General features: G+C 44.7%; 1 pseudogene; it reads right to left on the reverse strand.

Moving 5' to 3' along the window:
• Positions 1-4,743: 4,743 nt before the first annotated feature.
• Positions 4,744-6,158, reverse strand: LOC148145768 (dispanin subfamily A member 2b pseudogene; annotated as a pseudogene).
• Between the last annotated feature and the right edge of the window lie 21,386 nt (positions 6,159-27,544).

The following is a 27,544-nucleotide window of genomic DNA, read 5'->3' on the forward strand; positions in this document are numbered from 1 at the left end:
CCGGTAGATACCTGCACGGGTATTGGATCTGAGATGTCCTGGTAGATACCTGCACGGGTATTGTATCTGAGATGTCCCGGTAGATACCTGCACGGGTATTGTATCTGAGATGTTCCGGTGGATGTCTGCATGGTTATTATATCTGTGATATTCTGGTGGATACCTGCATGGTTTTTGTATCTGAGATATACGAGTGGATACCTGCACAGTTATTGTGTCTGAGATATCCTTGTGGATATCTGAAAGGGTATTGTATCTGAGATATCCCAGTGGTACCTGCACGGTTATTATATGTGATACCTGCATGATTATTATATGTGATACCTGCATGATTATTATATCTGTGATATTCCAATGGGTACCTGCATGGTTATTATATCTGAGATATCCCTGTGCATACTGCATGGTTATTGTATCTGAGATATAATAGTGGATACCTGCACTGTTATTGTATTTGAGATATCCCTGTGGATAACTGCACTGTTACTATATCTGGGATATCCTGGTGATACTGCACAGTTATTGTACCTGAGATATCCTGATGGATACTGCATGGTTATTATATCTTAGATATCCAAGTGAGTGCCAGCACGGTTATTGTACCTGAGATATCACAGTGGATACTTTCATGGCTATTGTATCTGAGATATTCCAGTGAATATCTGCATGGTTATTGTATCTGAGATTACCCAGTGGATACCTGCACAGTTATTGTATCAGACATATTCTGATGGATATCTGCTCGGTTACTGTATCTGCGATGTACCAAGAGATACTGTATGGGTATTGTGTCTGAGATAACTCCATGGATACCTGCAAGGTTATTGTATCTGAAATGTGCCAATGGATGTTTGCATTGATATTATATCTGTGATATCCCGGTCGATACCTGCATGGTTTTTGTATCTGAGACATCCTTGTGGATGTCTGAAAGGATATTGTATCTGAGATATCCCAGTGGTACCTGCATGGTTATTGTATGTGATCTACCCCAGTGGATACCTGCATGATTATTGTATCTGTGATATTCCAGTGGATACCTGCACAGTTATTGTGTCTGAGATATCCCTATAGAGACCTACATGGTTATTATAGCTGAGATATCCCTGTGCATACTGCATGGTTATTGTATCTGAGATATAATAATGGATACCTGCACCGTTATTGTATCTGACATATCCCTGTGGATAACTGCACTGTTACTATATCTGGGATATCCTGGTGATACTGCACAGCTATTGTATCAGAGATATTCCAGTGGATACCTGCATGGTTATTATATCTGAGATATACTGGTGGATACTGCATGGTTATTGTATCTAAGATATCCAAGTGGATGCCTGCACTGGTATTGTGGATATTTGCATGGTTATTATATCTGAGATATCCCAGTGCATACCTGCATGGTTATGGTATCTGAGATATCCTCGTGAGTACCTGCATGGTTATTGTATCTGAGATATCCCAGTGGGGATACCCGCATGGCTATTATATCAGAGATATTCCAGTGCATATCTGTATGGTAATTGTATCTGAGATATTCCAGTGCATATCTGCACTGTTCTTGTATATGATATAGCCCATTGGGTATCTGCATGATTATTGTATCTGAGATAGCCAAGTGGATACCTGCACAGTTATTTTATCTGAGTCATGTCAGTGGATACTTGCATGGCCATTGTGTCTGAGATACCCTGGTCGATATCTGAAGGGTTATTGTATCTGAGACCTCCCAGTGGATACTGCATTGTTATTTTATCTAAGATATCCCAATGGGTATTGCATGGTTATTGTATTTGAGATATCCCGGTGGATAACGGCATGGTTATTGCATCTGAGATATCCTGATGGATATCTGCAAGGTTATTTTATGAGATAACCTGGATACCTGCACAGTTATTTTATTGGAGATATCCCAATGGATACCTGTATGGTTATTTTATCTGAAATATCCCGGTAGATATTGCGTGGTTATTGTATCTGAAATATGCCGGTATGGTTATTGTATCTGAGATTACCCTGTGGATACAATATCTGTGTAGGTATCAGACAAATCCTGATGCATATCTGCATGGTTATTGTATCTGAGATATCCCACGAGATAATGCATGGTTATTGTATCTGAGATAATTCAGTAGGTACCTGCACGGCTATTGTATCAGAGATATCGATATCTCATTGGATACCTGCACGGTTATTGTGTCTGAGATATCCTGATGGATATCTGCATGGCTATTTTATCTGATATAACTCAGTGGATACCCACACAGTTATTGTATCTGAGATATCCCAGTGGATACCTGCACGGTTATAGTATCTAAGATATCCCTATAGATACCTGCACGGTTATTATAGCTGAGATATCCCTGTGCATACTGCATGGTTATTGTATCTGAGATATCCCTGTGGATAACTGCACCATTAAAGTATCTGTGGATACCTGCACTGTTACTGTATTTGGAATATCCTGGTGATACTACACAGTTATTGTAGTGGAGATATCCCAGTGAATATTGCATGGTTATTGTATCTATGATATCCCGGTGGATACCTGCTTGGTTATTGTATTTGACATATCCTGATGGATATCTGAACAGTTATTGTATCTGAGATATCCCAGCAGATACTGCATGGTTATTGTATCTGAGATAATCCAGTGGCTGCCTGCACAGTTTTTGTATCCGATATATTCTGGTGGATGCTGCATGGTTATTGTATATGAGCTATCCTGATGGATATCTGCAAGGTTATTTTATCGGAGAGAACCTGCTGAATACCTGCACTGTTATTGTATTGGAGATATCCCAGTGGATACCTGCACTGTTATTGTATGTGATATATCCCAGTGGATAATTGCATGATTATTGTATCTGAGATAACTCAGTGGATACCTGCATGTTTCCTGTATCTGAGATATTCTGATGGATATCTGCATGGTTATTGTATCTGAGTATCCCTATAGATACCTGCATGGTTATTAAAACTGAGATATCCCTGTGCATACTGCATGGTTATTGTATCTGAGATAGACTAGTGGATACCTGCAACGTTATTGTATCTGAGATATCCCTATGGATTCCTGTACGGTTGTTAGCTTAGATTAGATTGCCTACAGTGTGGAAACAGGCCATTCAACCCAACAAGTCCACACTGACCCTCTGAAGAGTAACCCACCCAGACGCATTCCCCTACTCTATATTTACCCCTGACTAATGCGCCTAACACTATGGGCAATTTAGCATGGCCAATTCACCTGACCTGCACACCTTTGGATTATGGGAGAAAACTGGAGCACCTGGAGGAAACCCATGCATTCTCCCCGTGTCTGCATTGTGGATACTGTCTGGTTATTGTATCTGAGATATCCCTGTGGATGCCTGAACAGTTATTGTACCTGACATATCGATATCCCAGTGGATACCAGCACGATTATTGTGCTTGAGATATCCTGATGGATATCCGCATGGTTATTTTACCTGAGATAACCCAGTGGATACCTGCCCAATTATTGCATCTGAGATATACCAGTGGATACCTGCACAGTTATTGCATATGGTATATCCCCGTGGATATCTGCACAGTGATTGTATCTAAGCTATCTTGGTGGATACCTGCATGGTTATTGTATATGCGATATCCCTGAGGATACTGCATGGTTATTGTATCTGAGATATAATGAGTGTATACCTGCACCATTATTGTATCAAAGATATCCTGTGGACACCTGCACAGTTACTGTATCTGCGATATCCCAGTGGATACTGAAGAGTTATTGCATCAGAGATGTCCCAGTGAATACCTGCATGGTTATTGTATCTGAGCTATCCTGATGGATAATGCATGGTTATTGTATCTGAGCTATCCTGATGGATAATGCATGGTTATTGTATCTGAGCTATCCTGATGGATAATGCATGGTTATTGTATCTGAGCTATCCTGATGGATACTGTATGGTTATTATATCTGAGCTATCCTGATGGATACTGTATGGTTATTATATCTGAGCTATCCTGATGGATACTGCATGGTTATTATATCTGAGCTATCCTGATGGATACTGTATGGTTATTATATCTGAGCTATCCTGATGGATACTGTATGGTTATTATATCTGAGCTATCCTGATGGATAATGCATGGTTATTTTATCTGAGATATCCCTGTGAATATTGCGTGGTTATTGTATCTGAGATATCCCAGTAGATACCTGCATAGTTATTGTATCTGATATATCCCAGTGGATATCTGAAGGATTATTGTATCGGAGATATCCTGATCGATATCTGCACGATCATTTGAATTGCATTTATTGTCACGTATACCGAGGCACAGTGAAAAGCTTTTTCTTGTGAGCAATACAGGCAGATCACATAGATTAGATTAGATTAGATTAGATTCCCCACAGTGTGGAAACAGGCCCTTCAGCCCAACAAGTCCACACCGACCCTCCGAAGAGCAACCCACCCAGATCCACTTCCCTCTGAATGATGTACCTAACACTGTGGGCAATTGAGCATGGCCAATTCACCTGACCTGCACATCTTTCAACTGTGGGAGGAAACCGGAGCACCCGGAGGAAACCCATGCAGACACTGGGAGAATGTGCAAACTCCACACAGACAGTTGCCCAAAGCTGGAATCGAACCTGGGAGTCTGGTGCTGTGAGGCAGCGGTGCTGTGAGCCAGTAGTGCTAACCACTGAGCCACCGTGCCGTCCATATTTTTTTTTATTTACAGAAAAAGTCAATCATTTGTAATGTTCACCCTTGAATAGAGTTTGGTCCTCAGTAATGGGGAATCTGGATCACACCAGCAACCAGCAATGAGCGGTCTGAACAAAATCACAAAAGTAAGGATGGACAGAGATGTTGTGGCTATATTCAGCGATTTGGATGTTGAGCTGTAGTGTTCAGCTGTAGCTACATCTCCCACAGCTTTACGATAGAACATAGAACATAGAACAATACAGCACAGAACAGGCCCTTCGGCCCACGATGTTGTGCCGAACTTCTAACCTAGATTAAGTACCCATCCATGTACCTATCCAAATGCCGCTTAAAGGTCGCCAATGATTCCGACTCTACCACTCCCACAGGCAGCACATTCCATGCCCCCACCACTCTCTGGGTAAAGAACCCACCCCTGACATCTCCCCTATACCTTCCACCCTTCACCTTAAATTTATGTCCCCTTGTAACACTCTGTTGTACCCGGGGAAAAAGTTTCTGACTTACTACTCTATCTATTCCTCTGATCATCTTATAAACCTCTATCAAGTCACCCCTCATCCTTCGCTGTTCCAACGAGAAAAGGCCGAGAACTCTCAACCTATCCTCGTACGACTTCCTCTCCATTCCAGGCAACATCCTGGTAAATCTTCTCTGCACCCTCTCCAAAGCTTCCACATCTTTCCTAAAGTGAGGCGACCAGAACTGCACACAGTACTCCAACTGTGGCCTAACCAAAGTCCTGTACAGCTGCAACATCACTTCACGACTCTTGAATTCAATCCCTCTGCTAATGAACGATAATACTCCATAGGCCTTCTTACAAACTCTATCCACCTGAGTGGCAACCTTCAAAGATCTATGTACATAGACCCCAAGATCCCTCTGTTCCTCCACCTGACTAAGAACCCTACCATTAACCCTGTATTCCGCATTCTTATTTGTTCTTCCAAAATGGACAACCTCACACTTGACAGGGTTGAACTCCATCTGCCACTCCTCAGCCCAGCTCTGCATCATATCTAAGTCCCTCTGCAGCCGACAACAGCCCCCCTCACTGTCCACAACTCCACCTATCTTCGTATCATCTGCAAATTAATGACTCCCTCATCTAAGTCATTAATAAAAATTACAAACAGAGGACCCAGAACTGATCCCTGCGGAACTCCACTTGTAACTGGGCTCCAGGCTGAATATTTACCATCTACCATCTACGATCTCTTGACTTGACTGAAAAGACCAAAGCCAGAAAGCCAAGGCAATAGAAGTTACAGTGAACGAAGTTGAAAAGAGACCACAGAACGTGGTCACTGATCGGTGGAGTACTGGTTCCAATAGTCACCACGGTCAAGGGTGCATCATCGCTGGTGTGTGGCCCTCGGAAACGGTCAAGTTCTCGCTCGATCATGGTTGGTTCACTTTGCCCTCCATAGCAGATTACAACTGAGTAACTAATACCAACCTGAGTAGTTAAGTAGCATAAGTAGTAAATAATAGGTAAACAGCAGCAAAAACAAAAACACAGGTACAGGTGAATGTTCAGTGTTTGTGAGTCCATTCAGTATTCTAACAACAGTGGGGTAGAAACTGTTGCGAAACCAGCTGGTGCGTGTTCAGTCTTCTGTACCTTCTCCCCGATGGTAGAGGTTGTAGAAAAGCATTGCCAGGGTGGGATGGATCTTTGAGAATGCTGGAGGCCTGTCCTTAATAGCAGGCCTGGTAGATGGATTCTATAGATGGGAGGTTGGCCTTTGTGATTGTCCGGGCCGAGTTCACCACTCTCTGTAACCATCACCGATCTTGCAATACCACATGGTGATACATCCAGACAGAATGCTCCCAATGGCGCACCTATAAAAGTTGGCAAGGTATTCACTGTCATACCACATGTCCTCAGCTGCCTGAGGAAGAAGAGACATTGTTGGGCCTTTGTAACCAGTGTGTCCACATGAAGAGTCCAAGAAAGCTTGTTGTGGATGACCACTCCCAGGAGCTTGACACTCTCCACTCGCTCCATCTCTGCACTCTTAATGTATAGAGGGTGCATGAGTAACATCCCTCAGAAAGTCAATAATGAGTTCCTTGGTTTTGCCGGCATTGAAAGCTAGGTTGTTCTTAGTGCACCACTTTCCCAGGTCTTCCATGTCTGTAGTGCATTTCATCGCCATCTGAGATTCGACCGACTATGGTGGTGTCATCAGCAAACTTGTAAATGGCATTAGTCTGCTGGATACCTACATGGTTATTATATCTGAGATATCCCAGTGGATACCTGCCTGGTTATTGTATGTAATATATCCCAGGGGATATTTGCATGGTTAGTGAATCGGAGATATACGAGTGGATACCTGCATGGTTAGTGTATCGGAGATATACGAGTGGATACCTGCGTGGTTATTGTATCTGAGATAATGTCAGTGGATACTTGCAGGATTATTGTATCTGAGATATATGAGTGGATACCTGCAGGGTTATTGTATCTGAGATATCCCGGTGGATACCTGCAGGGTTATTGTATCTGAGATATACGGGTGGATACCTGCATGGTTATTGTATTAGAGCTACCCGGTGGATACCTGCAGGGTTATTGTATCTGAGATAATCCAAGGGCAGCAACGAAGATAAATATCAGGATAAACCAATGTACTGCCAACATTCCCCTGCTTACCAGCTCCTTGGGGGTGGGAGATCACACATATCTGAGTTCTCTCTGACCTGCTGAATATACCCAAATGACAATACCGTCTTTACTGTTCATTAGCTCTAACTGATTCGACTTGATCTTTGATCCCGTAAGCTGTTAGTGTTAGAAATGCAGCTCCCTTTAACGGTTAACACCATTCACTCTGGCATTGCTTGATGGCTGGTGATGCTCATTGAACTTTCTCATTAGGAGCTGGCTAATGGGCCCTCTTCTGTAAATGTACCTTTGAACCGCGAGACCAGGGTTCAAATCCAATCTGCTCCAGTGGTGTGTGAAAACATCTCTGGGCAAGGTGATTAGAAAATTAGGTTTCTGAGGAATGGAACAGTGTACGACTGACCAGGCTGGCTATAAAGAGGTCCAGGCAGCAGGCTGTGGAGTGTGTGGAGTGTGTGATCTCTGCTGACTGCCTGCCCATCTTCCTCTGGGGAGTTTGAACCCGGGTATCATTGGAGACTGAGCATGTGATATCCATCAATGCCCTCACTGTCTTTATAGAGATGGGGGCACCGCAGGAGGGGATGCTATTTTATTTCCCCCTCTGACTCCATTTTGATTTAGCCCCATCCTGCTCTCCCTACCCCCTCCCTCATTTTTGATGGTTCAAGTTAATTCTTCCGTGTAAGTATCTAACTAACTACACGGATGATTTACTGGTTGCGGTTAATAGATTGAAAAGGAACATGAGTGATTTAGTGATCGGAATAAAGCCACTCAGTTGTATGTAAGATCTCTTCTTGATAAAAACAGAAAGATCACCTGGGTACTACGGGGAGGTCTACAATCCAGAGATCCAGGATAATGTCAGAGTGAAAATAGAAAGAGCTGGCTAGTTCCTGAGTGGGGATGGTGGAGTCTGGATAGGGAAGTGGTCTACAGGGAAATGTGGAAACTGATGCTTGTACTAAACTATGGATTTACAATACAGTCCCTGCATATCTTTGAAAGTCTTTGGCTGTTTAATGCATAGTTATTGGTGTGTTCAACAACAACCTCAGCGCTTTCTAGTCTCACAGTAGTTCCTTAGATCCACATTGCTGCCAGTGTTTCTTGTTTCAGCTTCTCTTTTCCAGATATGTTGGAGACTGGAGTAAAGTTTCCAATCCCCTCCTCCTTCAAGCCAAGGCTCTGATATTGCCACTAATACATTGTACTTACAGTGAGTTGAGCCTGAAGTTTACTCACCTTATTTACCAGACTAAGTGCATGACACACATGTTCCCTCAAACCCAGCTTTAACTTCCTCCCATTTTTCCCTATCTGACCCCTCCTATTTCTGAACACTGCTTTACTCAAATGCTCATGTCTACCTGTATCCGCTCACTGGTTTCTGCCTTGTCTCCATTTCCCCAGCTGATTGGTTCAAACCTTCCCCTGCAACAAATGTTAAAGTTCCTCACTGGCTCACTCAGCTCTGTTGAACATCTGCCTTGAACCAAACTCTTTTGGCCCAGAATTAGTCTTAATGCTCCTGGAGTCTGAAGCCCTGTCTCCTGGATCATGTTTCCTTCCCAGCTTTAACCTGTTTTATCATATTTTTATACTCACCAGTGCTTGATACTTAGAGCAGTGTAGAGATATATACCTTTTAGTGTCTTTGTTTGGACTTTTTAATGAATGTTGCTGGCTGGCTGATCTCTAGTTGCTATCAATAAGATGGTGATGAGCTGCTTTCTTGAACTGCTGCACTCGATTTGGCACAGTGGCAGTTCCAGGATTTTGACCCAGTGACAGTGAAAGAACAGCGAGAAATTTCACATATGGTTTTACAAACAAAAAATACACTGAAAAACTTTTATAAATCACTATACCACGGTGTCTAAATTAATGACAGAAGTCATAAATAAGAAAAGAAAGTAAAAGTTCATCGCAGTTCAATTAACGGCCCTTGGGTTCAGGGTACATTGGAAAACTGGGTTGACACTGGCGTGCACGGCCATGCCAAGATCACAAGTCCACACTGAGGTGAGAACTTCATGCTAAGCCGCTGGAATGGAGCCAAAGAAGGCCAAGACCACCTCTTCCTGGACAAGACTGCCACACCTGGAGACCACCCTGCCAAGTGGCAGGCTTATCCCGCCATGCCTGGCTGTTGGAAGCCACCTAATTTCTAGACCTAGGATGGGAGAAAATGCTTGCTGCAAATGTTAGCACAGTGGCTCAGTGTTCAGCACTGCCACCTCACACACCAGGGTCCAAGGTTCAATTCCCACCTTAGGTGACTGTGTGGAGTTTGCACATTCTCCCCATGTCTGCATGGGTTTCCTCCCACAGTCCAAAGATGTGCAGGTTAGGTGAATTGGCCATGCTAAATTGCCCCATAGTGTTCAGGGGTGTGTAGGTCAGGTCACAAAGTCAGAGATGTACAGCACTGAAACAGACCCTTCAGTCCAACCTGTCTGTGCCGACCAGATATCCCAACCTAATCTAGTCCCATTTGTCAGCAATTGGCCCATATCCCTCCAAACCCTTCCTATTCATATATCCATCCAGGTGTCTTTTAAATGTTGCAATTGTATCAGCCTCCACCACATCCTCTGGCAGCTCAGTCCATATGCACACAATCCTCTGCCTGAAAAAGTTGCCCTTTAGGTCCCTTTTATATCTTTCCCCTCTCACCCTAAACCTATGCACTCTAGTTCTGGACTCCACCACCCCAGGAAAAAGACTTTGTCTGTTTATCCTATCCATGTCCCTCATGATTTTATAAACCTCTATGATGTCGCCCCTCAGCCTTTGACGCTTTTGTTAAGTTAAATTAAATGAAAACAGCTACCCTTTGAGCTCAAACGTGAATGAAGCATATTTCATTAACAGCTTTGTTTTGCTTCATTTTTGAGTCAACTTTCAAAGTGCTTTCCAAATGTTAGCAGGTTTCTCATTTATATTTACAATCCAGCATATAATGAAGTTGAATCATAACTATACTGCATGAAACCCAAACAATTTATAAAGTTCATCACATATAAAACAGCCAACTTTCAAGGAGCAATGACTGAGTGCATTTTTAAAATACTTTCCTGTCCAGTAGATCGCAGGTACAGGGGTTTCTTTCAAACACTGTCATAATTAACCGAAAACAGTATCAAGTCTAAAGAAAATCATTCCTGAACGCTATGTTGCTCTTATTTACAAAACAGTGTTACCTCAGCAGCTCTGCCTCGAGATATTCAACTGAAATTATACAAATTATTGCATACATATACCACAAAGTTTTACATCTGACCAAAGGAAACCGTGAAAACAAGCAAAATTGATGAACCAAAATCTCAACCTAAATGTGCCAACCAGTGGAAAACTCAGTTGTACAAACATACAAATTTGATTCCGAACAAATAAGTTGTGTTTCATCAAAAGGCACAATCCAATTTGGCCTAATGTGTAGAATGGACAGGCCAGTGGACTGAGCTGCAACAGTCACATTGCACAAAGAGAAGTTTCAGTACACGTTTCTTCTAAATATTGAACCATTTTACGTGCATTAGTCAGGGGAAATGTAGAGTAATTTGGTAGGGGGATGTGTTTGAGTGGGTTACTTTTCAGAGGGTCAGTGTGGACTTGTTGGGCCAAATGGCCTGTTTTCACACTGTAGGGATTCTATCATTAAAAGAAGGTAAGGAGCTATAATAAATAGATTTACAACCACCTGATGAAGGAGCAGCGCTCTGAAAGCTAGTACTTCCAAATAAACCTGTTGGACTATAACCTGGTGCTGTGTGATTTTTGTTTACCCCGTTCCAATATCGGCTCCTCCACATCATAATAAAAGGAAACATTTTAAGAAAGCATTGAAAGAGAAAGAAACAGAGTGGATGAGCTCCAGGCTCCTGGGTTGAGGAGCCCGAGTGATGTGCTGATGCTCCACTGTCATCTTGGAAGAAAAAGGATGGCGAGTGCTTGGAGGGGAACTTGCAGGGGGGTGGTGTTCCCATATATCTGCTGCCCTTATTCTTCCAGATGGAAGTGGTCATGGGTTTGGAAGGTGTGTAGGTCCTCAAAATAACTGTGGTAGACTGTTCCTTCCTTTGCCATTGGTGTCCCCACATGGTACACAACATTCATCTGTTGACCACCTCATCCCCCCACCACCCACCCACCATCCACTCCTCCGCAACCACTACCACCTCCTCCCCCCCCCCCCCCCCCCCCCAATTCAGCTTTGAATGTCCCATCAATAATTTTCCTTCCTATCCCCACTGAAGGGTAACCCATTGACCCACCACTGGACCTCCCTGTAGCTGTGGGCCTACTATGTTGTACTTCACCTGAAGTTGCTTGATCAGCTCAGAAACCTGGTGGCTGTGTTTGAGTAACTGGAGGCACTGTCCACACATGGGGTCATGCCCCTCACAGGAGTTGGCCTGGTATTCCCATGTGGCATGAGAAATGTAGGCTACAGGGTACTCATACAGTCATACAGGACAGAAACAGACCCAACGGTTCCAATTTGTCTGCGCCGACCAGATATCCCAATCTGACTTAGTCCCACCTGCCAGCACCCGGCCCATACCCCTTCAAACTCTTCCTATTCATATACCCATCCAGAAGCCTTTCAAATATTGCAATTGTACCAGCCTCCACCACTTCCTCTGGCAGCTCATTCCATACACGCTCCACCTGCTGTATTAAAAAAGTTGCCCCTTAGGTCCCTTTTAAGTCTTTCCCCTCTCACCTTAAACCTATGCCCTCTGGTTCTGGACTCCCCTATCCTGGGGAAAAGACCTTAGCCTGCACCTTATCCATACCCCCAATGATTTTATAAGGTCACCCCTCAGCCTCCAATGCTCCGGTGAAAACAACCCCAACCTATTCAGCCTCTCCCTATAGCTCAGACTCCCGTTGCTATTTCACTGGGCATGTACTCCTAGGGTCTGCATCTCTCCAACATAGAAATGCTACTGAGTCAGCCCACCACGGTAATGAAGGGCTGGTCATTGGGTCACTTCCAGTGCATTAACTGGGAACTATTGACGTGGGGATGTGTTGTGGGAGGGGGTAGTGAATATTATGTTGATTGAAGCTTGGACCAGCATGTCAGAGGTTTAAATTAGTGCTTTAGGAAGCTCATGGACTGACTGAGGGATCAATAGAGACGATTGATCTGTTAAAATGGAGTCTATTGAGATGGAGGTAAGGCCAAGGGCTTGTCAGTGTGGGTGGGCGGGTGATGTGTGAGTAGCAAGACAACACAGTTGAGAAATTGAAAAAGAAAGCCTTTTATTAACGAGAAAGGGAAATATTACAAAATTAGATTTCAAACAGCCTCCATTATTCAGCAGCCAAAATGCAATGGTGTGTTGGGGCACCTCCACTCCTTGCACTGGTCAGGACTCCACAGCCACTGATGTCCTTTTTGAAGTGTGCTCATGGTTATGATGTGAAACACACACAAGCTACCAGGTAGTAATGTCACAAAAATCTCTCTGAATGATGGGGTGCCAGGTCACTGGGGAGGAAGCCTCCAGCTGCCGTTCACTTTGTGATGTGAGATGTTTCACTTTTCCTGACAGGAGAGGCAGGCTCTCGGATTATCTTAAAGTCCATCTTAAAGCCAGTCTCTGACATTACAGGATCCCCGCATCGGAGCGTCAGCCTGGTGGTGCAAGCCTGTGGTGTGCATTCTGTACTGGGCAGTTATTAGGCTCCAGTCAGAATGAAAGAACATTCAAGCTCTTTGATTGTTGCCAAGCAACAGGGAGGCTTTAATCTCAAAGCTATACACATAGTAAAAACTCATTACAGGCCTGAACAAGTCACAAACCGGACTGTTCACTGACTGGTGCTCACATGACTCACCTCTTAAAGGGACACTTACTCAACACAACATACCCTGATTATAATAAGTAATACAAAGGGTTCAGATAAGGTTTATAAGGATGTTGCCAGGTTTGGAGGATTTGAGTAAGATAGGCTGGGGCTGTTTTCCCTGGAACATCGGAGGCTGAGGGGTGACCTTATAGAGGTTTATAAAATCACAAGGGGCATGGACAAGATAAATAGAGAAAGTCTCTTCCCTGGGGTGGGGGAGTCCAGAACTAGAGGGCATAGGTTAGGGTGAGAGGGGAAAGATATAAAAGAGACCTGAGGGGCAACTTGTTCATTCAGAGGGTGGTGTGTGTATGGAATGAGCTGCCAGAGGAAGTGGTGGAGGCTGGTACAATTACAACATTTAAGAGGAATCTGGATGGGTATATGAATAGGAAGGTTTGGAGGGATATGGGCCAGATGCTGGCAGGTGGGACTAGATTGGGCTGGGATATCTGGTTGGCATGGACGGGTTGGACCGAAGGGTCTGTTTCCGTGCTGTACATTTCTATGACTCTAAATGGGATTGTCAGAGCGCTGCCTCTGAGGTATGGCTGAATTACAGTGACCTTCTCATTATCAGGAAGGCCTAACTCCACAATGGCAGAGGCTATATCCAATAATTCTTGGCAGGACTGACATATAAAGAGAGTCTGGGTCAGTCAGGACTGTACTCACTGGAGTTTAGAAGACTGAAAGGGAATTTCATGGAAGCTTATAAAGTTCTAACAGGAGCAGGGAGTCCACAATCAGGGGTCACACTCTCAGCATAAAGATAGGCCACTTCATAGAATCAGACAGTTATAGAATGCCTACAATGTAGTAGACTGAATCCATACCGCCTCTGAAGAGCATCCCGCTCCAGACCCACCCCCCCCCACCACCCGCACACTCTCCCTCTAACCCTGCATTTCCCATGGCTAACCCACCTCGCCTACACATCCCTGAACACTATGGGCAATTTAGCATGGCCAATCCACCCTAATGTGCACATCTTTGGACTATGGGAGGAAATCAGAGCACTCAGAGAAAACCCAGGCAGACAGGGGGAGAATGTGCAAACTCCACACAGTCGGTTGCCCGAGGCTAGAATTGAACCCGGGTCCCTGGCGCTGTGAGGCAGCAGTGCTAACCATTTAGGACTGAGATGAAGAGCAATGTCTTCATCCAGAAGGTGATGAGCCTGTGGAATTCTCTGCCACAGAAAGCTATTGAGGCCAAAACACTGAATGTTTTTAGGTTAGATTAAATTACAGTGTGGAAACAGGCCCTTCGTCCCAACAAGTCCACACCGACCCACCGAAGAGCAACCCACCCAGACCCATTCCCCTACATTTACCCCGTCACTTAACACTATGGGAAATTTGGCATGGCCAGTTCACCTGACCTGCACATCTTTGGACTGTGGGAGGAAACTGGAGCACCTGGAGGAAACCCACGCAGACACGGGGAGAATGTGCAAACTCCACACAGTCAGTTGCCTGAGGCGGGAATTGACCCTGGGTCTCTGGTGCTGTGAGGCAGCAGTGCTAACCACTGTGCCACCGTGCCGCCCCAAGGAGGTAAACATAGTTCTTAGGGCTAACAGGATCAAAGGGCATGGGGAGAAAGCAGGAACAGGGAACAGAGGTGGATAATCAGCCACAATCTTACTAAACGGTAGAGCAGGCTTGAAGGGCCGAATGGCCTACTCCCGCACCAATATTCTATGTCTTATAACTGGGGGCCCTGGGTTAAAATGAGGTGAACATGAAGACCTCATCGCTAGAATTGCTAGCCTCACAGATTAGGAATTACAAACAGGGAGGCCCCCCCAGAGCAACACCCACAATCCCGTCCGGGTCAATGAAGAAACTAAGGAAGTCAGAAATAAACACAACAACGACATTAACAGATCATCCATCAAAAAGAACAAATGTACCAACACAATCCTGGAAAGTTTAATTGCTGCGATGCAAGAACACTTACAAACCTTGCACCATCAGTACAGTCATCAGCTAGTGTTGGGAAAGGGACAGGTCTCGGAGAGAGGAGAGAGAGATTGCTACATTTTTATCACATCAATCACACTTCTCAGTACCTGCCTGAGTGTGTCACAGCCAGTGGAGACGTTTAGAAAGTGTGGTCACTGTCGCAAATCAGGAAAGAAGGCAGACATTTGATGTTTTGCATGATCTCCTGCAAACACAGGTAAGGGATAATGTTTAAATATTCTTTATTGGGGAAGACCACTCCATCCTTCACACAACTTCTAGCCCATCCCCAGAGTGTGACAGGGGGTTCACCAGACTGTGCGTGCTCTGATATAGAGGAGAGGGTCTATGAGAATTGGCTCCTTTCTCTTTGCTCCCTTTCTTGACCATTAGAGCAGACTTGATGGGCTGAATGGCCTTCTCCCATGCCCTTATGGTTTTGGTATAGCCTTTGGCTCTGTTAGTCGGGGCTTGTGGAGATGAGAGAGGGATGGTGAAGAGGTTAAAGCTGAAATAAGCACTCTGCACTCCCAAGTCCTGCCCACATTAACAAGTAACTCATGTGTGACTGTTAAATGCTGTTGTCAGATCAATATTTCTGCTACTGTGGAGAGAAACATGCTCAGACTCTGTCCTGTTGAATAAATAACGCTGAGTACAAACGCTAAAAGTGGTTGAAGTGTGCTGGCTGAGCTTTGTTCCCTTGAGAATGATGTTGGCAATCTCAGTTTGACGTTTACCCCTTAGTCTCTGACAGCACATGTTTAGAGCTGGTCTAAACATGTGCAGTGAGAGGCTCCTCTTACAGCGAATAAAGGACAGAATTCAACTTGCCTGCTCAATCTGGCTTCTGGCAAGGCATGGAAATCCCCAGGGATTTGAGCAGAGCCTGAATCACAAATGGAATTGACACTGGGAGTTGTTTAATGCATCCATCCAAGGCAGCAGTTCAATCCAACAAATTAAACGTACTCTGACCTTGGGTCGTGATAGACTTGGGAGGGCTGCAAATGAAAACAGAGGGTGCTGAAGATGCTCAGTGTTTCTGACAGCGTCTCTGAGCAGAGCTCCACCCCCACAGTCAGCTGCCTGACAGAGGGGGAGGGCGGCACAATTGTAATATGTTGTGAGGCTGCCTCTAATTGCAACAGGCTTTGTGGTCAACTTGCACGCATTCACAGCCTCGGGCCTGCTCTACCATTCAACATAAGACCTTATGACCAGAAGAAGAATTAGGCCATTCAGCCCATTGAGTCTGTTCCACTATTCAATCATGGCTGATAAGTTTCTCAACCCAATTCTCCTGCCTTCTGGCCTGCAACCCTTGATCCCCTCATCCCCTCTTTACTAATCAAGAATCTATTTATCTCTGTCTTAAATAGACACCATGACTTGGCGTCCTGTGGTAATGACTTTGACAGATTAACTACCTTCTGCCTGAACTGTTCATAAAGTATCAGGGAAACCTCGAAGGAAAGGCCTGTATTCCCACTGTGCCCATTCATGACCTTGACTGTCTTGTTGTGCTTTATTGCACATAATAAATTTTCTTGTACTGTAGTTTCTGTGACAACATAGGAAAGGATACACAATTGTGCCCAACAGAACCCCTCACACAAGTGATAGAAATGACCTTGTAATCTGACAAAGTCAGAAGTCGGACAACGCCAGGTTATAGTCCACAAGCTCTCGGAACACTACTCCTTCAGCGAGTGAAGCAGCAGAGCTCCAAAACCTTACGATTTCAAATCAACGTGTTGGGTTATAACTCGGTGTCATGTGACTTCTGAGTGCGTCCACCCCAGTCCAACACCGGCCCCTGTACATCAAGTGCTGACAATTTTAGACCAATGTCCTTTCTCTTTTGAACATCAGTGTGGAATTGTGTATACTTGAGAGCACAGATGGTTTGATCTCTCTTCAAACAGGTAACGCTCTTGATAGTGTAGTGTTTCATTAATAATGCACAAAATATAACAGCTGGATGCACATAATGATGCAGGACAGTTGATGTTTACATTCAGCATATTATGACTGTGCTGGTTGTTGGAAAGAGCTACCCAATCAACTTAATTGCCCTGCCCTTTCTCCAGAGTTACCCTCTTTGGAGGTTATGATTTAATCTGCTAACACCACCCTTTCAGTAAGTGTGATCATTGGAACTTGCTGTGCTTTTAACAAAAAAAGTCTCCTTATCTTTGGGAAGCTACCTTAAAATTGCATCCTCTGGTTACCTGAGAGAAAAAAAAAACAAATTTCAAGATGTTTGTAACTGTTCACTTATTCACTTTGTATTAAAACTTCAGAGGTACATTGGAAACCTTGTGTTGGCTTTGTCGTTATGGAAGACATATGCCTGAAGTTGAACTTAGGGAGACAGGCAAATGATAGATGAGAGGAACTGGATGACAGTTTTAAACATTATGAATGAGCCTTGGTTCAGTCATATCCCTGAACCCAAATTTGTTTTAAAATCTCAAGAGTGCCTGGAGTCAGACTTTAATCATAGCAATGTCTTCTTTTGGACTTTTGAGATGAGTTTTGATTTGGGCTCTGATTATTGTTCATGTGTCCACCATCATGTTAATTTGCCCCATTTACTGAGGCTGCAGACCAGTACCAATCCCAGCTGGCATGTCAGCACTTCCGGCTGAGTTCATTAAGCGCCAATAAGTCCTGGAGTTGGTCTTGAAGCCAGGGCCTTCCAGCCCAGAGGCAGACTATAACCACTTGCGCTCTGAAGAAGAAATATCACCTTTGTTCAGCCTTGTATGAATGACCTGTTAGCCTGAGATTGTTGTCTAGATTATAGTGGTGCTGGAAAAGCACAGCAGGTCAGGCAGCATCCGAGGAGCAGGAAAATCGACGTTTTAGGCAAAAGCCTTTCATCAGGAATGAGCCTCCGATTGGTCCCCTGTTTTAGATTACGCAGCCAGAGTAAGCAACCTTACTGTCTGCGCTACCATAACTATGGAGACCAAAACTGCTATCTTTTTCAGGTGTGATCTCACTAAAGCTCTGTACAATTGTGCAAGATTTCTTTCTTGAAGTACAAGAGTAGAGGCTATCATGTTATTGTCGTCTTATTTGCTTGGAGTACCTTCTTCTTAACTTTGTGTTCATGTGAGTTGAGGGCAGCATGCTGGTTCAGTGGTTAGCACTGCTGCCTCATGGTGCTAAGGACCCAGGTTCAATTCCAGCCTCAGGTGACTGTCTGTGTGGAGTTTGCACAATCTCCCCGTGTCTGCGTGGGTTTCTTCCCACAATCCAAAGAAATGCAAGTCAGGTGAATTGGCCAGGCTAAATTCAGGGATGTATAGGCTAGATACAATAGTCATTGGGAATATGTCTGGGTGGGATACGTTTTGGAGGGTCAGTCTGGACCAAATGGCCTGTTTCCACACTGGAGGGATTCTATAATTCTAAAAGTCCACCCAAGTCTCTCTAAATATTTCACAACTTTTAAAATTAATCTGCTTTTCTCCTCTTAGTTTCAATGTACTTAACTACAAACTTCACAAAAATAGCGCATTATACTCTTTCTGCCACATTGTTTCCATTCACAAGAACAACATACGCAAAATTCACTTAACCTGAAATAATTGTTCGAGGGTGTAGGTTTGCTCGCTGAGCTGTAGGTTTGATATCCAGACGTTTCATTACCTGGCTCGGTAACATCATCAGTGGCGACCTCCAAGTGAAGCGAAGCTGTTGTCTCCTGCTTTCTATTTATATCTTTCTCCTGGATGGGGTTCCTGGGGTTTGTGGTGATGTCATTTCCTGTTCGTTTTCTGAGGAGTTGATAGATGGCATCTAGATCTATGTGCTTGTTTATGGCGTTGTGGTTGGAGTGCCAGGCCTCTAGGAATTCTCTGGCATGTCTTTGCTTAGCCTGTCCCAGGATAGATGTGTTGTCCCAGTCAAAATGGTGGTTATTTTCATCCGTGTGTAGGGCTACGAGGGAGAGAGGGTTGTGTCTTTTTGTGGCTAGCTGGTGTTCGTGTATCCTGGTGGCTAACTTTCTTCCTGTTTGTCACAGTTGAAAGAAAGGACAACGGAGAACTACAAACCTGCGTATACAGAAAACCGACAAACATTGACCAAATACTTAACTACACTAGCAACCATCCCAACACACACAAACAAAGCTGTATCAGAACACTATTCCAATGAGCCACCACACACTGGAAAACAGAGGAGAACCACCAAACAACGTATTCAAGAAGAACGGATACTCAAATAATACAGTCCGCAGACTCCTCAAGAACAAACCACAACAAGCAGACCAAACACAGCCAGAAACCCTAACCACCTTACCATACATCAAAGAAGTTTCAGAAATGACAGCCAGACTACTAAGACCCCTCGGAATCCTAGTAGCACACAAACCCACCAACACTCTCAAACAAAAAAATAACAAACTTAAAAGACCCAGTACATCCCATGGACAAAACCAACATCATCTACAAAATTCCATGCAAGGACTGCCACAAACACTACGTAGGACAAACAGGAAGAAAGTTAGCCATCAGGATACACGAACACCAGCTAGCCACAAAAAGACACGACCCTCTCCCTCGTAGTCCTACACACGGATGAAAAAAAACCCACCATTTCGACTGGGACAACACATCTATCCTGGGACAGGCTAAACAAAGACATGCCAGAGAATTCCTAGATGCTTGGCACTCCGACCACAACGCCATAAACAAGCACATAGATCTAGATGCCATCTATCAACCCCTCAGAAAACGAACAGGAAATGACATCACCACAAACCCCATCCAGGAGAAAGATATAAATAGAAAGCAGGAGACAACACTTCACTTGGAGGTCGCCACTGATGATGTTACCTAGTCAGGTAATGAAACGTCTTGATATCAAACCTACAGCTCAGTGAGCAAACCTACACCCTAAACCTCAACCTGAGCTACAAACCTTCACAAACCTTGCATAACTGTTCTAATTTTAGTAAGTTTGCAGATGACACCAATATTGGTGGTAGAGTTCAAACAATGATCTGTTTTCAAACAATGATAAGACAGAATACAGGACAGAGATGGAGAGCTTACTGGTATGGTGTAAACACAACAATCTGTCCCTCACTGTCAGGAAAATGAAAGAGCTGGTCATTAACTTCAGGAAGTGGTGTGGAGGGCCATCAATGGTGCTGAGGTGGAGATGGTTGAGGGCTTCGTGTCCCTGGGAGTAACGATCACCAACAATCACTGTCCTGGTCCAATCTTGTTGATGCAACGATCAAGAAAGCACAACAACATCTCTACTTCTTCAGGAGGCTAAGGAAATTCTGCTTGTCCAAAATGAATTTGACCAATTTTTATAGATGCACCGTAGAAAGCTTCCTATCTGGATGCATCACAGTGTGGTACGTCAACTGCTCTGCCCAAGACCCAACCGTGAACTTATCCCAGTCCATCATGCAAACCAGTCTTCCATCCCTGACTCCATCTACACTTCCCATTGCCTTGGGAAAGCAACCAACATCATCAAAGACCCCTCCCACTCTAGTTATACTCTTTACAATCCTCTTCCATATCACAGAAGATATAAATTTTTGAACACATTTGAACAGATTCAAGAACAACTTCTTCCCCGCTGAACAGACCTCTCAAATGTTAATTCTGATCTCTCTCTCTCTCTCTCTCTCTCTCTCTCTCTCCCTCTCTCTGCACCTTCTCTGCTACCCTGATGCACCTTGTATGGTTCAATCTGCCTGTAGAGCACATAAAACAACACTTTTCACTGTATCTCGGTACATGTGACAACAATAAATCAATCAATCAAGACCTTTTACTGTTCCAATGTTTTTCATGTTCCACAGATCCTTCAAGTATAATATTGAATGAGGAGGCAGTTATACAGTCATAAAGATGTACTGCATGGAAACAGTCCCTGACGACCAGATATCCTAAATTAATCCAATCCCATTTGCCACCGCTTGTCCCATATCCCTCTAAACCTTTCCTATTCATGTACCCATCTAGATGCCTTTTAAATGTTGCAATTGTACCAGCCTCCACCACTTCCTCTGGCAGCTCATTCCATACACACACCACCCTCTGTGTGAAAAAGTTGCCCCTTTGGTCCATTTTAAACATTTCCCCTCTCACCCGAAACCTATGCCCTCTCGTTTTGGACTCCCCATCCGGGGCAAAAAAACCTTGTCTACTCTTAAAGAGAGTGTAATGAAGCACTCCCCAGCGCAGGAGTGAATTGAATGTTTAATTCTCACCTGCATTTCACAGCAAATAATACAGTAAAATACAGCAAAAAGCTTCACCTGTCACATGATCCACCGCCATTTTGAAAAATCTAAGAATAAAAAGACATCACTGAAAAAGGATCCATTTTCGTTCTGTCGCCACGAGGCCTGAGCTTGTTCACCGATGACATCTGTGCTGCCAACCCTCCACTACGGCCTCTCTGCTGCCCGTGCCAGACCCACCAATGTCAGAGTTACCACTCTTCCTGACTAGGTGGCAATGCTGGATCCTGTGCTCAACCCACACTCTTCCCCCCCCGCCCCCCCCCCCCGAGCCCCCCTGCTCCGCTGCCACTGCCACCTCCCTGATAACCAGGAGTCCCAGGCTTTTGGCCTACCACAGCCAGGCTCTGCCACCTCAATGCCACCAGGAGTCCCTGCTCAGCATATACAGCACCACCACCGCCACCTCTGCAACCGCTGCCTGGCCACCGTCTGGAGGACCCGATCCCTGGTGGGCCTATCACAACCAGGCTCCCTGACTCCGCTGCTAGGCCAGGGGCGCCCTGGCTGCTGACTCACCAAGAGTCCCACTCCAGCCGCCCTCCTCCAAGATGTCACCTTCTCCACCACTGCTGACAGGAAGAAGATGAAGGAAAAAGAAAAAGGAAGAGGTCAGAAAAGGTAAAGCGAGAAGGGAGGAAGCAGCGGTCTGGAGTGGACAGGCTCAGGAACCCGAGCACTTGCCGGCGACGCCATCTTGAGGGTGGCACAGATACACAGCTCAGAGCAACACAGTGAAGTGCAGAAGAAGGTGTTGCAATACTGGCAAAGAGTCTCCATCAGTGATCATGGGACACAGCTCTGTTCAGCTCAAAGGTTGAAAAGTAGAGATGGTGCACAAAACAATTTACAAGCCCAAACAGAGAATGTGTGATCTTACGTGACTATACACCTTCAATGGTCTAGGCGGGTTTCTGGGAGAAACGACCAATAATGTAAAGACTATCGAAACCCCAGAAGTTTGCCAACAAACAACGAAGGTGTGAGAATTTAAACTTTGGAAGAAACAGCAGACTTCAAAAGGACTTTGGAGGTGTTTTTGTTTGCTCACAAACACAGGATGTGGGTGTCACTGGCTGGGCTAGCAGTTATTAGGAGAAAGTGAGGCCTGCAGATGCTGCAGATCAGAGTTGAAGAGTGTGGCACTGGAAAAACACAGCAGGTCAGGCAGCATCCGAGGAGCAGGAGAGTCGATATTTCAAGCATAAGCTCTTCATCAGAAATTGCCCATTCTGAATTGCCAAGAGGACACTTATGAACATTGCTGTGGGTCTGGAGTTACATGTAGGACAGACCAGGGAAGGAAGGCAGTTTCCTTCCCTAAAGAACATTAGTGAGCCAGATGGGCTTTTCTAATAATTGACAATGGCTTCATGGTCATCATTAGACTCACCCTGGGAAAATGTTTTTTGAACAGTGGAGATGGTCAGTGAGAAATGTAGAGTTTGATGATTCTATTCAGTTTGGCTGAACCAGGACAGAGTATCATTGATGGTTCTCTTATCTAGTGAACTTTAGTGAATCCATTGCAATTTCACCAGCTCCAGACTTATTGAATGGAATTTCACAACATTGTCTTTGTTGGATTTGAACCAATTATTAGAAGGTTTCCAGTCCAAACTCATAACCATAGGCTCCGGTTTCTACTTTATTGTAGAGCTCTATGTCGAGTTATTGTCCCCAGGAACTGGACAGGACAAATGGCTGGAGGAGAGAGACGAAGGATTGACTGATATGGTGATAAGAAGGGTAAATGGTGGAAAGAAACAATGAGAAGGTTGGAAATTGGATTGATGGGGACTGGAAAAGTGTGGACTGAGGGGTTCACTGAGGAGGTAGAGTAGCAGGTGGAGGAAGTGGGAATATAGAGTTGAGGAATTGGAAAACGGGGTGGACGAAGTGGGAACTTGGGATTGATGAAGTGATGAAGTGGGAGTTGAGGAAGTTGGAAGTTGGGTTGAAGAAGTGGGAATTTCAGGTGCTTATAACCATATCCATTACATTGCTTTGGAGTGTAAAATACACTGATGCAAACGGTAAACGTTTATCCAAAAGTGAGTAATTTTGATTCTTTTCAAAAAGCTGCTATGGGACTTGCAGTCAGTAACCTCCTGGGCTCCACATTGATCTATCCCACGATCTTGACTGCTCCGTGTTGATCTTTGAGGCTGATTACTGGGCTTTCTCCAAGAACCAATCCACAGAATAATCTCTGGAGACTCCTCATTGTGCTCTGTTTACTGGAACATACAAATAACACATTTTAGTTTTTAAAATACTTGCATGCTGCCAAAATGATCATTTACAGAACATTTCCTGCTCTCTTCTTTAATCTTTCTTGTTTCTTCACTCCTGTCACAAACTGACAGTGGCTTCACTTGGACAAGGCTGGAGGTTAAATATCCTGTTAAATTTAAGAATCATATATTTATGTAAAGATTATACATTTATTTAAAGATTAACAATCTCTTTCCATTGTAATTAGACTGTTGGTGCAGGTGCAACAGGTTGAGTGGACTCCTTCCACACAGTAATAATGCTGCCATTCTGTGAGATAACACTTCGACATCCCCATTTCCTTTCCAATACTTGGTCGAGTTCAACATCAGTGTTCTGAACTTGAGAGATTCATGATTTTCAATATCCATCCCCCTCCTCCTTGAAGATACTCCACCCTCTGTTCTCTACATTAACCATGCCTTTGGCAGCATCAGACTCGACTCCTGCCTGAGTCTCTCCCATCCTTAAGCTTTCATCATGCTCATTACTCTGGTGCTCATTATATGGAGGTGCTGGTGTTAAAATCACATAACACCAGGTTATAGTCCAATAGGTTTATTTGGAATCACTAGCTTTTGGAGTGCTCCTCCTTTGTCAGGTAGCTAGTGGGGTAAGATCATAGGACACAGAATTTATTGTAAAAGATCAAAGTGTCTTACGACGTATTGATCAAACGTAGATTGCTGTTAAGTCTTTAATCACTTGTCATTCAGTCCTTCAGAGTACCCTACACACCTCTCACATACCTCTCACATGGGGAACTTCCAAAGATACACAAAGCCAAAACACCAGGACATCCCATCATATCAGCAAATAGGCCCTATGTGAGAACCTTCCTGGCTATGTTGACGGTATCTTGAATCCCATTGTACAGGGGACCCCCAGTGTCTGCCGTGACACTACAGATTTCTTACAGAAACTCAGCACTCACGGACCAGTTGAACCAAGAACATTCCTCATCACAATGGATGTTTCTGCACTCTACACCAGCATCCTCCATAATGATGGCATCGCGGCAACAGCCTCAGTACTCAACACCAACAACTGCCAATCTCCAAACACCGTCCAACAACACGTCCACTTCATCCTTGGCCACAACGTCTTCACCTTTGACAACCAGTTCTTCATCTAGACACACAGAACAGCCATGGAGACCAAACTTGCACCCCAATATGCCAACATTTTCATGCACAGGTTCGAACAAGACTTCTTTGCTGCACAGGATTTCCAACCAACACTATATACCAGATATATTGATGACATTTTCTTCCTCTGATCCCGTAGCAAGGGGGTCACTGAAACAACTACATAGTGACATCAGCATGTTTCACCCCACCATCAGATTTACTATGGGTTACTCTTTAGTTTCTGTCTCATTCTTGGACACATGCATCTCCCTCAAAGATGGGCACCTCAGTAGCTCACTCTACTGCAAACCCATCAATGCCCCCACGATGCTACATTTCTCTAGCTTTCACCCTAAACATACAAAAACAGACATCCCTTACGGACAAGCCCTACACACATACACAGGATCTGTTCAGGTGAAGAGGAACGTGATGGACACCTGAAGGTGCCGAAGGATGCCATCATAAGAACGGGATACGGTGCTCAACTCATCGACCGCCAGTTTCGCCGTGCAACAACAAGAAACCGTAATGACCTCCTCAGGAGACAGATGCAGGATGCAACTGATAAGGTACCCTTCGTTGTCCAGTACTTCACCAGAGCTGAGAAACTATGTCATATTCTTCGCAGCTTGCAACACGTTATCAATGAGGATGAGCACCTCGCCAAGACCTTCCCCATGCCTCCACTTCTCACCTTTAAACAACTACCAAACCTTAAACAGACCATTGTTCGCAGCAAACTGCCCAGCCTTCAGGAAAACACAATACTGTACAACCCTGTCATGGCAACAATTGCAAGATGTGTCAGAGAGTCAACACCGATACCACCATTACACGTAGGGATACCACTCACCATGTACGTGGCAGGTACTCATGTGACTCAGCCAGCGTTGTCTATCACATACTCCACAGGCAAGGATGCCCTGAGGCATGGTACATTTGTGAGACCGAGCAGAGGCTACGGTAACGGATGAATGGGCACCGCACAACAATCACCAGACAGGAATGTTCCCTCCCAGTCGGAGAACACTTCAGTGGTCCGGGACATTCGACCTCGGACCTTCGGGTGACCGTCCTCCGAGGCAGACTTCGGGACAGGCAACAATGAAAAGTGCTGAAAAATGTGTTGCTGGCGATGGAGGAGGCCAAGGACCTGCATGTCCTTGGCGGAGTGGGAGGGGGAGTTAAAGTGTTCAGCCACGGGGCGGTTGGGTTGGTTGGTGCGGGTGTCCCAGAGGTGTTCTCTGAAACGTTCCGCAAGTAGGGGGAGACAGACCATGGCAACACAACGCCTGGAGGAACAGCACCTCATCTTCCACCTAGGAATCCTCCAACCACAAGGGATGGATGCAGATTTCTCCAGCTTCCTCATTTCCCCTCCCCCCACCTTTTGTTCAGTCTCAGCCCTCAGACTCAGCACCGCCTTCTTGACCTGCAATCTTCTCTCCAACCTCTCTGCCCCCACCCCCTCTCCGGCCTATCACCCTCACCTTAACCTCCTTCCACCTATCGCATTTCCAACGCCCCTCCCCCAAGTCCCTCCTCCCTACCTTGTATCTTAGCCTGCTTGGCACACCTTCCTCATTCCTGAAGAAGGGCGTATGCCTGAAACGTCGATTCTTCTGCTCCTTGGATGCTGCCTGACCTGCTGCGCTTTTCCAGCAACACATTTTTCAGCTCTGATCTCCAGCATCTGCAGTCCCCACTTTCTCCAACAATGAGAAGTGGCCGAGCAAAGGCTGATAGCCAAGTTCGGTACCCATGGGAACGGCCTCAACTGGGACCTTAAGTTCATGTCACATTACAGGTGACCCCACTGCACTATACACACAGACAGACAGATGCAGACACACAGACACTCCTACACACACACACACACACATGCACACACATATATAAGTCGATGGAGTGAATTTGTATTTGCAGAATTGTATTTGCAGATACATTCTATTTTGTTCAAAAAGCACACAATCTGTAGGCAATCAATCCATGAGACTTCTTACAAATCAAACCAGTCTGATTCTAAGTTGAGATACAGACAGACCCTAACCTTACACCTTTAATGCATTTCCTGAGCTGATATGTCACTTTTTAAATAAAACTTTAAGTTATCGCGGGACTGTGACTTGAACGAAGTTCTGGGATTTACATATTAATCAATGGAAACCTGCATCCCCATTCAAAGTGATTAAAGACAATCTAGGTTTGTCTAAACATTGCATCAGTTGTAACGAAATTTGATCTTTTACTATAAATTCTGTGTCCTGTGTATCCTGCCCCACTAATTACCTGACGAAAAAGCAGTGCTCTAAAAGCTTGTACTTTCAAATAATGCTGTTGGACTGTAATCAGGTGTTGTGTGGTTTTAAACTGTTGCTGATTGACCAATGCTGGTTACTGCATACAGTCACTGCAGTTTACTCTCCTGCTTGTGTTTAATTGTTGGTGGTCTCACTCTTCCCATCATCATACCTCCCTCACTGTCCAACAGCCCTCCCGGCAGTTACTATTCCCCAGCTTTTGCCTTCCTTCTCCAGCTACTCCAGATTTGACCTCATACCTTAAGCCACTTTAAGCCCTCAGGATAAGAATGCTAACCATCCCAAAGCAATAATAGAGGGGCTTGTGTTTATGTAGCA

The sequence above is a fragment of the Chiloscyllium plagiosum genome, unplaced genomic scaffold, assembly GCF_037043375.1.
Source record: "Chiloscyllium plagiosum isolate Xiang-an unplaced genomic scaffold, Cpla_swu_hap1 HiC_scaffold_24, whole genome shotgun sequence".
Classification (NCBI taxonomy): Eukaryota; Metazoa; Chordata; class Chondrichthyes; order Orectolobiformes; family Hemiscylliidae; genus Chiloscyllium; species Chiloscyllium plagiosum.